The 12,236-nt window shown below is 45.2% G+C and overlaps 1 protein-coding gene across 4 annotated transcripts in view; it reads right to left on the minus strand.

Annotated features, from left to right (window-relative positions):
* The window catches only part of Syne2 (spectrin repeat containing nuclear envelope protein 2), a 367,778-nt gene extending 366,617 nt beyond the window's left edge, over window positions 1-1,161 (minus strand). For all 4 annotated transcript variants that reach the window (XM_017802560.2, XM_029554761.1, XM_029554763.1 and 1 more), the window contains exon 1: window positions 1,032-1,161. The gene's annotated coding sequence lies outside the window, so the exon portion shown is untranslated. The remainder of the gene's footprint in view (window positions 1-1,031) is intronic.
* Between the last annotated feature and the right edge of the window lie 11,075 nt (window positions 1,162-12,236).

Raw genomic sequence — 12,236 nt, forward strand, 5'->3', positions numbered from 1 at the left:
GCCGTTAGTGGCCGAAAACTTTAGAGAAACAAGTGTTTGAAAACAAAAAAACCTCCAAAGAATAAAAAAATAAAAATTAAAAAAAAAAAATAGCCACTCAAAGTGCCGGGAGACTACCGACCCCCTTCCGGGTTTGGCGGTGGCTACCCATCCGCTCCGACGCTCCCTTCCACAAGGGGAGGGGAAAACAACTTTTATATCAAGCATCCACAAAGGCAAATGTCACTCGGGACTTCATCCCCATCTAAAAAAGCAGCTCGCGTCGCCAGCATCCCTGAATGCAGTCCACAGCCCTGCACCCCGGGCACCTTTTCTGACCGCAAAGGAGAGACCCTAAGAGGACTGGGTGCTACTGTCAGACCCTAAAGGCAATTTCAGACAACAAAGACCCCAGCGATCAAAATGGAATTATAATCCCCGCGGTCCCAGCGCCCCCTCTCCACCCCGCGAGTTGCTCGGCCGCCGCGCCCGCAGCGGTTCCCCGAGTGCAGTGGGTTCCCGCGCCCTATCCGAGGCGGGTGCGCCCCGGCCGCAGGTTCTGGGTCCCCCAGGCTAGCCTCACACCCCTCGCGATTCTGCAATCTCTGTGCCGCAGCTCCAGCGTTTTATCTCACGCCCGATTCAAAAAAATCTTTCCCGCCCAGGCGTGACGCGAGCAATGCAAACAATTAGCCGAGCGCCAGCGCGGGGCCTGGGCCGGGCAGGGGGCGGCGGAGAGCAGCAGGGCGGCCCCGCGCGCCAGAGTCGGGGCCCGGAGGTGACAAAGAAGCCAGGGAGACCGACGCCCCCCGCTGGCGCTCTCCGCGCTCCCGGGGGCGCCCCGCCCTCCGCTAAGTTTGCAGCGCCCCGCGCGCCCCGCCGTCCCCGCCAGGGCGAAGTTTCCCGGGGCCCGACAGGGAGCCCCGCAGGGGGCGGTTTCCGGGGCCCGCGGGCCAGGCTCGGGGACCCAGCTGGGCTAGCATGGCCCGCTCCCCGCCCTCCCGATCGCTCCAGGCGCACCCGGACGCTGGGGACCCCGCGGCCGCGCTCACCGCCGTCCGCCCCGCCCGGAAGGCGAGGGCTCGGGCCCCGCCGGCCCCCTCGGAGCCCCGCTCGTGTCACTGCCGCGCTCGCACCCTCGATCGCTCTCCGACTCGCTCTTCCGTCCGGCCCCAGGCTCCCGTTGCAGCCGAGCGCGCTCAGCTCCCGGGCTGCAGACCACGCCCCGCGCCCTCCGTGCCCGCCCAGCCCGCGCCCTCCACTGTGCAGCGCGGGGGGCGGAGCCGCCTCTCAGCCGCCCCGCAACTTTGCTGCGGCCTGTCCGGCCCTAGCAGGTGGCAGCGGCGATCAGCTAACTCCGATCCCAGGTTCGCGACCCCGTGCGTACCTGCGGCTGGGGACAAAGGGACACAGACTCTTCCAGAACACTTTTCAGGCCGGCTTCGCCCCTTCACCACGCGAAGATGTCGGGATCTCCCAAGTGGCGGTGAGGGAGCGATTAGCAAATCAGCCACCGAGACCGCGTCGGGTCCTGGAACCCTGTTGGAGTGACGTCTTAGCAGCGGAACCGGACTTGGCAGGTCTCTTAGGGTCTGGGTCACCTGGGGAGCTAGGGGAGGTACTGGTTAACAATGCTGATTAGTGTGCCCCTCCCTCTGCCTGGAGGCGGGGAGGAGCCAGGCTGCCTCTGTGAATGACACGGGGAAAGTGGGAATCTGTCCTGCAGGTGCTAGTTGGATTTTCCAGCAGATTACTCCACCCCTGTGTGCTCGTAGTGATGTCACGGACTCCCACTGACGTCCTGCACGGCTAGTACAATATTAGTAAAATTCCTGAACATATAAAATACATCACCTCACTGTTACTGCATTGAGAAGCCTTAAAGAACCTCTCTACTGAGTTTCAATCATAGTCAAATTTCTCTTCAGAAAGGTCTGGCTTCATCTACACTTATGTGGCTGGTTAAGTGTGGTGCTTAAGACCCAAGCTAAATGGTAAGGAACAAAGATCAGAAGTGTCACAGTGTGTTCAGCTAACACATGTTAATGGAGAAATTATGCCCAGAGGTAAGGACAATAAAAACCTTTATCTCTGCAAGTACAGGAATGACTCTAGTAAACTACTGAAATATGCTTTTTATTACTCTTCACAAAACATCTTCCCACCATTCCTTCTATTCTAGGTTGACTCTGATGGTATCCTTCTGAGACTACCTGTGTTTGCATCAAGTTATGACTTAGGGGCTGGGGATGTAGCTCAGTTGGTAGAGTGCTTGTCTGACATGCACCATGCCCCTGGGTTTGAGCCCCAGCATTGCATGAACCTGAAGTGATGGTCCATGCCTGTAACCCCAGCACTCAGGAGGTAGAGGCAGGATCAGGAGTTCAAAACCAGCCTCAGCTACATAGCAAATTCCAGACCAGTCTGGGATGTATGAGCCCTTGTCTATAATAAATAAATAAATAATGAATGAATAAATAAATAAATAAATAAATAAATAAATAAATGCATGCTTGGTTGGGGTGCCATCAAGTTCTATAAAGAAGGAAGTCTTCCTCCTGATGTCTTAGAACCACTTTCCCTAATAGAATGTATGCAAGTCTCAGTCTCTAGAAGCTGGCTTCAGGGTTTGCCCCACCATCTACAAAGCATTGTCTCTTACCCTTCTCTGCTCTAGCCTCTAGCCTCTTCCATTCTGTGACTGTCATGGTAAATGTTACAAATTGTGGCAGCAGTCTCTGGAGCAAATGTTACAATTTCCCTTCTAGGCAGCAGCCTCTAGCCCTCAAAGTGAAAGGATTGTTGTCCAGTATTGTGTCTACTGCAGTTAAGAGTCTAGAATGTAGGGTCTCAGTGTTTTCAGATGTTTCCAATTAGAGTCTTCTAATTACCTGTGGTTTCTCCTACACTAGCCAATTTGGATATTAAGTTAATACCTACTTTTAAATCGGCAAATAAGGCTAATGAATGGCAGAAGCATTGAAATAGACCCTCTTCACTTTGAAGTGAAAATTAAAGATGTAATGCTAAGCCAAACGGAGCCTCGCCTAGGTCTTTTGATGCACAACACAGAGCCTGTAAACAGATGGCTCATATCCTTCCATCTCTGGGAAAGTGGTCCATGAACGTGCCAGGCTGACTTCCTCCCATGTACCTCCACCTCAGAGTGTTGGGATTACAGGCATGAGCCTCCACACCCAGTTTTATGAGGTGCTGGGGTAGAACCCAGGGCTTCATACAGACTAAGCAAGCAGTCTACCAACTGAGCTACATCCTCAGCCCTCTCTTAGTTTTTGTTTGCATCAGACTTCTGTATTTATTGCAAATGACTCATTGGTCTCAACAGGGCACCTGAAAGATACAATTGGGGCCAGGGTTGCTGATCGATGGTAGAGCACTTGCTTGGCATGTATGAGGCCACTGGGGGTGGAGACAGGGGGCCAAACAAAAAGTGCATGTGTGATTTGGTACTCAAGTATGTTGCAGCTGACAGGGGAGCATCACTAAAGACCACAATCCATTCACCTCCCACAAGAAGGAGGAGGTGAACCAAGAGTCTCTGACAAAGACCATGGTCTGAGGAACTCATGTAATTTGGGAAGTTTTGTGTCACTAAAGGAACTAAATTCACCACTGTAAATTCTGAAGCACAGATTACACGCAGCAAACGTTGTTTGCCGTACAGCATCTCACGATAGACTGTGATGTACATGTCTTCATCTCTGCATCTAAAGTTCCTAAGCAGGAACACTACGGCCTTTATCCTCTGGAGCTGCTACTTCCAGTCTTGTAGGTGAGTGCCTTAGGGATGATTAGTTTTTGATTCTGCTATATGGTCATACACTACAATCAAGCATTTATCAAAACTGATAGTAAGGAGAAATAATGTTAAATGACTGGGGAAAAGGGATCAGTGAGTTTAATATCAGCACTAAGTATCTTTATCTGAAGAGGCCAGACAGCCAATCATTCATCTGCACAGGTGAAACTTTTAATCACTTGCCCCTGTATTATTAACAATGTTACTAGTAAAGACAAGGCATTTGGCTTCACACTCCTTGTTAGTAGTATCCTATCCCTGCCTACCTTAAGGAACAATCTGCCACATGTTTTTCAGCATTTAGGGAGCCTGTGTATAAGCCAGGGATGAAAATAGCTGTCCAGGAAAAGAGCACTGCTTTCCTTTGTCCAGAAGTTCAGTCACACCCTGCAAAAGCCCAAACTCCTTATCTCATTCTGGACGGGTTTCCTGCCACCCTGGAAACAAGCAGGAATAAAGGGTAGCTAATTGCTCCCTTGACCAGTGTGAGGTTTTTAAAAATATTGTTCTGATGAAAGTAGAAAACTGCACCAAAAAAGGAAAATGCACAGCCAACTGAATCGGGATCCAACATTCTGGAATTTGAAGAAAATTTAAGAAGAATATGCTGAGATTCAGTGAGGCAGCATGTGAAGTGCTGGGCATTTAGGGGAGGGAGACAGGCAGGGAGGGCGGCAGGGTGGCAGGCAGGAGGCAGGCAGGGAGCACCAACTCCTGTGTTTTTACTTTGCAACAATGGGGCTTTGAAAGCTATTATTTCCTAAAGCACTTTTATTGAACTGGTAAAGTCTTGAAATTTTAAAAATTCTGCAACCAATCTCAGTTTTGTATAGAAAAGTGAGGCCTTAAAGTATAATTTTTACCTAATGGCATAAAATTAATAGTGGCAATCTCTGAATTAGAACCTAAGCAAGCTGGACAGGGTGGCACACTCCTGTACAATCCTGCAAACTTAGCACTCAGGAGCTGAGACAGGAGAATTGAGAATTTGGGGCCAGCCTGGGCTCCACAGCAAGACTTGGTCTCAATTTTTTTTTTTAATCTAGACAATTTTTGGTAGAAATGCAAAATTTTAAAGAAATCCTATTATATATCTTCTCATTTGTTGCATTCCCAAGGGAAAGTGATGGAATAATTACAGTGCTCAGTCACAATAAAACTAGCCAGGCATTGTGGCTTACATCTTGGGAGGCTAAAATCCCAGTATTTGGGAAGCTGAGGCAGGAGAATTACCAGCCTGAGTTCCAAGCCAGCTTGGACTGCAGAGTGAGACACTGTCTCAATAATAATAATAATAATAATAATAATAATAATAAAATAACAACAATAATAGTGGCTGAGGGGCTGGGGGTATAGCTCAGTTGGTGGAGTACCTGCCTAGCATATATGAAACCCTACCTTGGATCCCCACACAAACCAGGCATAGTGGCTCATACCTGTAATCCCAACACTCAGCAGGCAGAGGCAGGAGGATCACTGCAATTTGAGGCCAGCCTGGTCTACATAGCAGAGTACTCAGTCAGTCAAGACTACATAGGGAGACTGTCTCAACTGCCTCCCTCAAAAAAAGAAAAAATGTAATCCTTTCCACCTAGAAAACTTAAAGTGTCCTATTAAAGAGCTGCTGGATAAAATGGAAGAAAAATGAAAATTAAACATGAATGATATCATTAAAATAATGACAATAGAAAGAATACATATCAATGTCGGGCATGGTAGCATATATGCCTTTGAATCCAGCACTTGGGAAGCAGATCTCTGTGAGTTCAAGGCTACCCTTGTCTACATAGAGAGTTCCAGGTCACCTGAGGCTACAGGGAGATCCTGTCTCAAAAAGACCAAAAGAAAAATTTAAAAAAAAAGGTGAAAGAAAGAATGAATATCAGAGTTTATTAAAAAGTAACTAAATGATTAGAGAAAATTCTTAAAGCCTTAAATATTTTATCAGTCAAAAAGATGAAGCCAGAGCTAGCTCAGTACTGAGCACTTCCCTGCCATGCAACATGGTCTTGGGTTTGATCAGCTGCACAGCAAAGAGAAAAGGAGGGAGAAAGGGAGATGCTTCAGGCTATGGGTAAGCTCATTGTCATGATCTGATCAATGCTTATTGTATGCAGCATCAAAATATCATAGTGGGCCCCATGAATAAGTTCAGCCACAGGTGACTTAGACTTCTAATTCAAAAACCTTAACCAAAGCAAGTCAAAGAAAAACACTAGAAAGGGGATAATGATAGAGCAGGAATCAATGTTGTCAAATACGGAGAACCAACAAATGCATCCACAGTCACCTATTTGAAAAGAATTAATGACTGAGAGTGAATGCATCAATATTGGAAACAAGAAACGATACCAGAGGTGCAACCACTGAGACAAAGCACCCTCGCACTGTGAACGCGCATTGGACGGCCTAGATTTAATGCAAACTGCAATGTGTCAAACTTTGCCCCAGTAGAAATAGGAAGCCCAGACAAAATTAGATGACCAGAGGAAATAAAGGTATCAAATAATCCACACAAAAAGTGTCATCCACAGATGGTTTCACAAGGAAATGCTTCCAAACTCCCAAAGAACTGTCACTGTAATGCTACATAAATTGTTTTGGGAACATTTTTTTAATTATTATTTTATTTTTATGTGTATGAGTGTCTTGCCTGCACGTATATAAGTGCACCCATGTCATACAGTGCCCTCGGAGGTCAGAAGAAGGTGTCAGATTCCCTGGAACTGGAGTTACAGATGGTTGTTAGTTACCATATTGGTGGTGGATATTGAACCCAGGTCCTCTGCAAGAGCAATCAATGCTCTTAACTGCTGAGTCAACTCTCCAGCCCCTAAGAACATTTTTGAAAAGAAAAAACTCTCAAATTATTTTTCTGAAGCCATGAAAACTGATTATAAATTCCAGCAAAGATTGTACACACACATACACACACACACACACACACACACACACACACAAATATCTATAACTACCTCCCCCTTTGGTTATTTGACAAGGTCTCATGTATTCCAGGCCGACCTCAGACTGACTCATACCTGAGGCTGATCTTGAACTTCTGATCTTCCTGCTTCCACCTCTCAAGTACTGGGATCACAGGTGTGCAGCACCGCACCAGCCCGATACTTACTTATGAATATGGGTGTAAAAATTCCAAGCCAAACATTTACAGGAGAACCTAAAAGCACATTTAAAAGAATACTTGATGGACTGGAGAGATGGCTTAGCAGTTAACAGCACTGGCTGCTCTTGCAGAGGACCAGTTTTGGTTCCCAGCACCCACATAGAGGCTAACAACTGTCCATAACTCCAATTCCAAGGGATCTGACGCTGTCTTCTGACCTCTGTGGGCATTGCACAACATGGGTGCACTTACATATATGCAGGCAATACACTCATACACATAAAATAAAAATAATAAATAAAATATTTTTTAATCACTATGAGGGACTGGTAAGATGACTACTTGCTGCCAAGTCTGACAACCTTAACTTCATCCCCAGGACCCAAAAGGAGGGGGGAGAGAACTGACGCCCAAGTTGTGCTCTGACCTCAACACACAGGCTGTGGCACTTGTATGCTACCACACACACACACACACACACACACACGCACGCACAAAATAACTGCATTTATTTATTTTTATGTTTTATGTGTATGAGTGTATTGCCTACATGTATGTAAGTGCACCCATGTCATATAGTGCCCACAGAGGACAGAAGAGGGCTTTGGATCCCCTGGAACTGGAGTTACCCAGTTGTTAGCCACCATGTGGGTACTTGGATTCAAACCCAGATCTTCTACAAGAACAGCCAGTGCTCTTAAGAGCAGAGCCATCTCTCCAGCCCCAATTAAGTGGGGTTTTTTGTTTTGTTTTATTTTGTTTTGTCTTTGTCTTTTTGAGGTAGGGTCTCCCTGTAGCTGCAGCTGGCCTGAATTCTCTTATGGAAACCAGGCTGGCCTCGAACTCAGAGATCCACCTGCCTCTGCCTCCCGAGTGCTGGGATTAAAGGCATGCGCCACCACACCTGGCTTAATTAAGTATATTTTTTAATTGCTGGGAAAGGGGTTAAAAAGACAAGTTACAGAGAGAATTTTCAATGAATGTAACCAACAAAGAGCTAGAATCTGGAAGATGTGTAGGAGAAAAAGTAGACAGGTCAAGAGAATTTTTGAACTGCAACATTAGAAAAGAGAAAAGCTGATTGCTCAATACTTGTGTGGTGGGGGGAGGCTCAGTTCCATGAAGAGTCACAAAAGCTTAAAATCAGACCACAAACTGAAGTAACATTTTTACCCATTTAATTGGTAAAACTAAGAAGTCCAAAGCCAAATTACATACCTATAATTACACAAGCAATCCCAGCACTTGGGAGACAGAGATAGGCAGATCTCTGTGAGTCTGAGGCCAGCCTGGTGTACATAGGGAGTTCCAGGCTAGCCACCAGTACATAAGACCCTACCTTAAAATTTAATTAATTAATTAAATACCAAAACAAAAACTGAAAGTACCAAATATTGGTGAGGATATGATCAACAGGAAATTTTATACATTCTTAGTGGAAATATGAAAGTGGCAAAAATCATTTTGAAGATTGATTTTTGCATAATCTGTAAAACTGAACATTTCAGACCATAAGACAGAGGATTTCTGCTGCTGGGTATATAGTACATATACTCAGGGCTTGTACAGAATGTGCATGTGCATAATATGTATAAAATTGTACATACAAAGTATCTCAAATCTACATTTCTAGCGTGTGTGCGTGTGTGTGTGTGTGTATCCGTGTCTGTGAGTGTATGCACCATGGTAGGAACTGAACCCAAGGCTTCTTGCCTGCTAAGCACACCCTCCACCACTGAACTATCTCTCAGCAAACAATATCTTCAAAATAAAATGGTGGAATAAGTCACATATGATAAAATGTAAAACTTTACAACCGGGCTACCAACTCCCCAACAAAAATATAGAATGTTTACATAATTCCAGAAAATTATCTTACCTCTTTTTAGTTCATCTCTTCCCTAGGGACCCACAGATCTAATTACTTTCAACACAGATTCATTTTACTGTTCTAGATTCATATACATGAAATCGAGCAGTGTGCAGATAGAGGCCGGCTCACCGTTTTGCATGTATAGCATTCGTGAAAGACGTGTTTTCTGGGCTTTCCATTGAGAAGGACTGGATTTTACAGCAAATCCACTCTGACATTCCAATTTCTCTGAACCTTACAAAGGGTACCCAGCTACTTACATTTTAGTTGATTGCAGATCCAGTCAAGTTGACAACCAAGATCAGCCATCACAAGCAGTGTGTATTCTTTGTGTCAGTATCTTTCCCTCAATGACATGGTTCTGATGTAATGTTCATTCATGCTTCTGCATGGGTCGGTAGTTTGTTCGTCGATAATTCATTTTCCATTGTATGACTATATCACATTTTATTATTGTCATTTGAGTTTATTTTTATTTTCTTTGTTTTTGTTGGTTTTGGGGGATTGTTTTGTTTTTGAGACAAGATCTCGTGTATCTCAGGCTGGCCTGAAACTGGCTATGTAGCCAAAAATGACCTTGGACTTCTGCTCCTCCTGCCTCTGTCTCCTGAGTTCTGGGATTGCAGGTGTGAGCCATCATGACTAAGCTAGGATTGAACCCAGGACCTCATGCATGCTAGGTAAGCACTCTCTAACAACTAAGCTTCACTACGAGGCCTGTTATAAACATTCTGTGTGCACGCGAAGAGCCCAAAGGAGGACATCTGGTGTCCTGTTCTGTCAGTCTCTTCCTTATCCCCTTGAGACAGGCTCTCTCTTCATAGACTCTCTCACAAAACTTGGAGCTAGGCTGGCAGCCAGCAACCCTGAGTGATCCTGTTTCTATGTTCCAGAGCACTAGGGTTAAAGGCAAGCATGTGGCCATGCCCAGCTTTTTTACATGAGTGCGTGCACTCAAGTCCTCATGCTTATGCAACAAGCGCTCTTACCCACTAAGCAAACTCCAGCCTCTATGATTATTCTATAAGACCTTTTCAACTTTTTTTGGTCTTTTTGAGACAGGGTCTCCCTGTAGCCCCAGTTGTCCTAGAACTCACTATGTAGACCAGGCTGGCCTCAAACTTACAGAGATCTGCCTGCCTCTGCCTCCTAAGTGCTGGGACTAAAGGAGAGTAAGTGCTTAGCATGCATGAAGCACTGGGTTCAATCTTCAGCATTAAAACTAAACCAAGACAAAAATAAAAATGCGATTGATGGTTCTCTGAATAGATTATATATTAAATTTTATTAAAAAATGATTTTTGGTTAGTTTGTTAAGCTGAGATCACCTCATGTTGCCAAGTCTAGCCTAAAAATCTGGTGTCTACTGATCCTCTTACTTCAGTCAACCAAGTAGCTAGGACTACAAACTATCCCCACTACACCCAGCTACGGAATCGGGGTGACCTACTTTTTCAAATTGTGTTTTGTTTTGCTTTGTTTTACATATACTAGGAAAGTACTCTACCACTGCGCTGTATTTCCAGACTTCTTTTTGTGTTGATTTTTGAGACAGGGTATCAATTTCCTGCCTCAGCCTGCTTGGTAGCTGAGATTACAGGCCTACACCACCAGGTCTGACTTGAAATTTGTTGTTGTTGGTTTGGGTTTTGGGTTTTTGTTTGTTTGGTCTTTTTGAGACAGGGTCTCCCTGTAGCCCCAGCTGTCCTGGAACTCACTATGTAGATCAGGCTGGCCTTGAACTCACAGAGATCCACCTGCCTCTGCCTCTCAAGTGCTGGGATTAAAGGCGTGTGCCACCACAACTGGATGAAATTGTTTTTAAAATGATTTTTTTCATTCATTTTAACTTATTTATTTTTATTTTGTGTGTATTGAATGTATTGCCTTCATGTGTGTTAAGTGAACTAGTGTTCTGCAATACCCATGAAGGCCAGAAGAGAGCAGCATATCTCCTAGAACTGGAATTACAGGCGGTTGGTTATTGCCATGAGGGTGCTGGGAATTGAACCTGGGTCCTCTGGAAGAGCAGCCAGTGCTCTTAACTGCTGAACCGTCTCACCAGTCCCTAAAGTGACTTTTTTTAACGTGTAGCCCCGGTTGGGCTTAAACTTTCTATGAGGCTGAGGATAACCTTGAACTTCTGGTCATCCTGCCCCTATATTCCAATGTTGGTGGGATTACAGAAATGCGCCATAATATTTTCTTTTTGTAGATGTATGTGTGGTGTGGTATGTGTATGCCTATACATATTTGCATGTGTGTGAGTGTTCAAATGCATGCTTGTGGAGGACTGAGGTTGATCTCAAATGTCTCCCTTGCCCCCTCTCCACTTTACTAAGGCAAGGTCTCTCACTGAATCTAAAGCTTGCTGATTTAGGATAGTCTAGCTAGCCAGTTGCCCCAGGGATTCTCTGTTTCCAACTCCTGATTGCTGAGATTACAGGCTGGCCACCACAGCCACCCAGCTTTGATGTGTGTGCTGGGGGATCCGAACTCTAGTGTTCATGCTTACACAGCAAAGCCTTATCCACTGGGCCATATTCCCAGCTCCGAGCCATATTTACACTTCCACAAACCATGTATAAGTTCCCAATGTCCACACTTGCTATCATCATTTAATGGTAATCATTCTAAGGGGCGCAAAGTATGTAATGTGGTTTTCACATGCATTTCCTTGCAGTATCTTGCCATATGCTTATTAGACTTTTATTTTTGTTGGATTGATTATGTAACCTAGGCTGTCCTCTGCTTCCCGGGTGCTGAGATTACAGGAATGTACTGCCACACCGGCTTTTAGTATAATACATGCACATCCACATATACATTTGTAGCATTTTCTTTGTAACATGTCTATTCAATCATTCATCTATTTTTTAAATACTTTATTATTTTTGTCTACATGTTAAGGATTAAACCTAGGGTTTATGTAAGTTAACCAAGCACTCTACCAGCTGAGCTATGCCCCCAAGCCTTTCTTTACATTTTATTCATTTATTCATTTTGATTAATATTTAAAATTAGCCTACAAGGCAGTGGGTTTCATTGTGACAGATTCATACATATAAGCCTTTCTACTTTGTTCTTACTCATCCCACCACTGCCCTACTCCAACCCCTACCCCACTCCACCCGTTACTGGTTCCTTTATACTCTTTATTTTTGAAACAGGATCTCACACTAAAAAAGACAATAATAGGGGCCAGGCTTGGTGGCATATGCCTTTAATCCCAGCACTCGGGAGGCAAAGGCAGGTGGATCTCTGTGAGTTCGAGGCCAGCCTGGTCTACATAGCGAGTTCCAGGTCAGCTGGGGCTACAAGGAGACTCTGTCTCCAAAAGACCAAAAAAAAGACAATAATAGGCTGGGTTTGGTGGCGCATGCCTTTAGTCCAAGCACTCAGGAGGCAGAGGCAGGCAGGTCTCTGTGAGTTCAAGGCCA

Source organism: Nannospalax galili, unplaced genomic scaffold (genome assembly GCF_000622305.1).
Source record: "Nannospalax galili isolate Female #2095 unplaced genomic scaffold, S.galili_v1.0 scaffold144, whole genome shotgun sequence".
NCBI lineage: Eukaryota > Metazoa > Chordata > Mammalia > Rodentia > Spalacidae > Nannospalax > Nannospalax galili.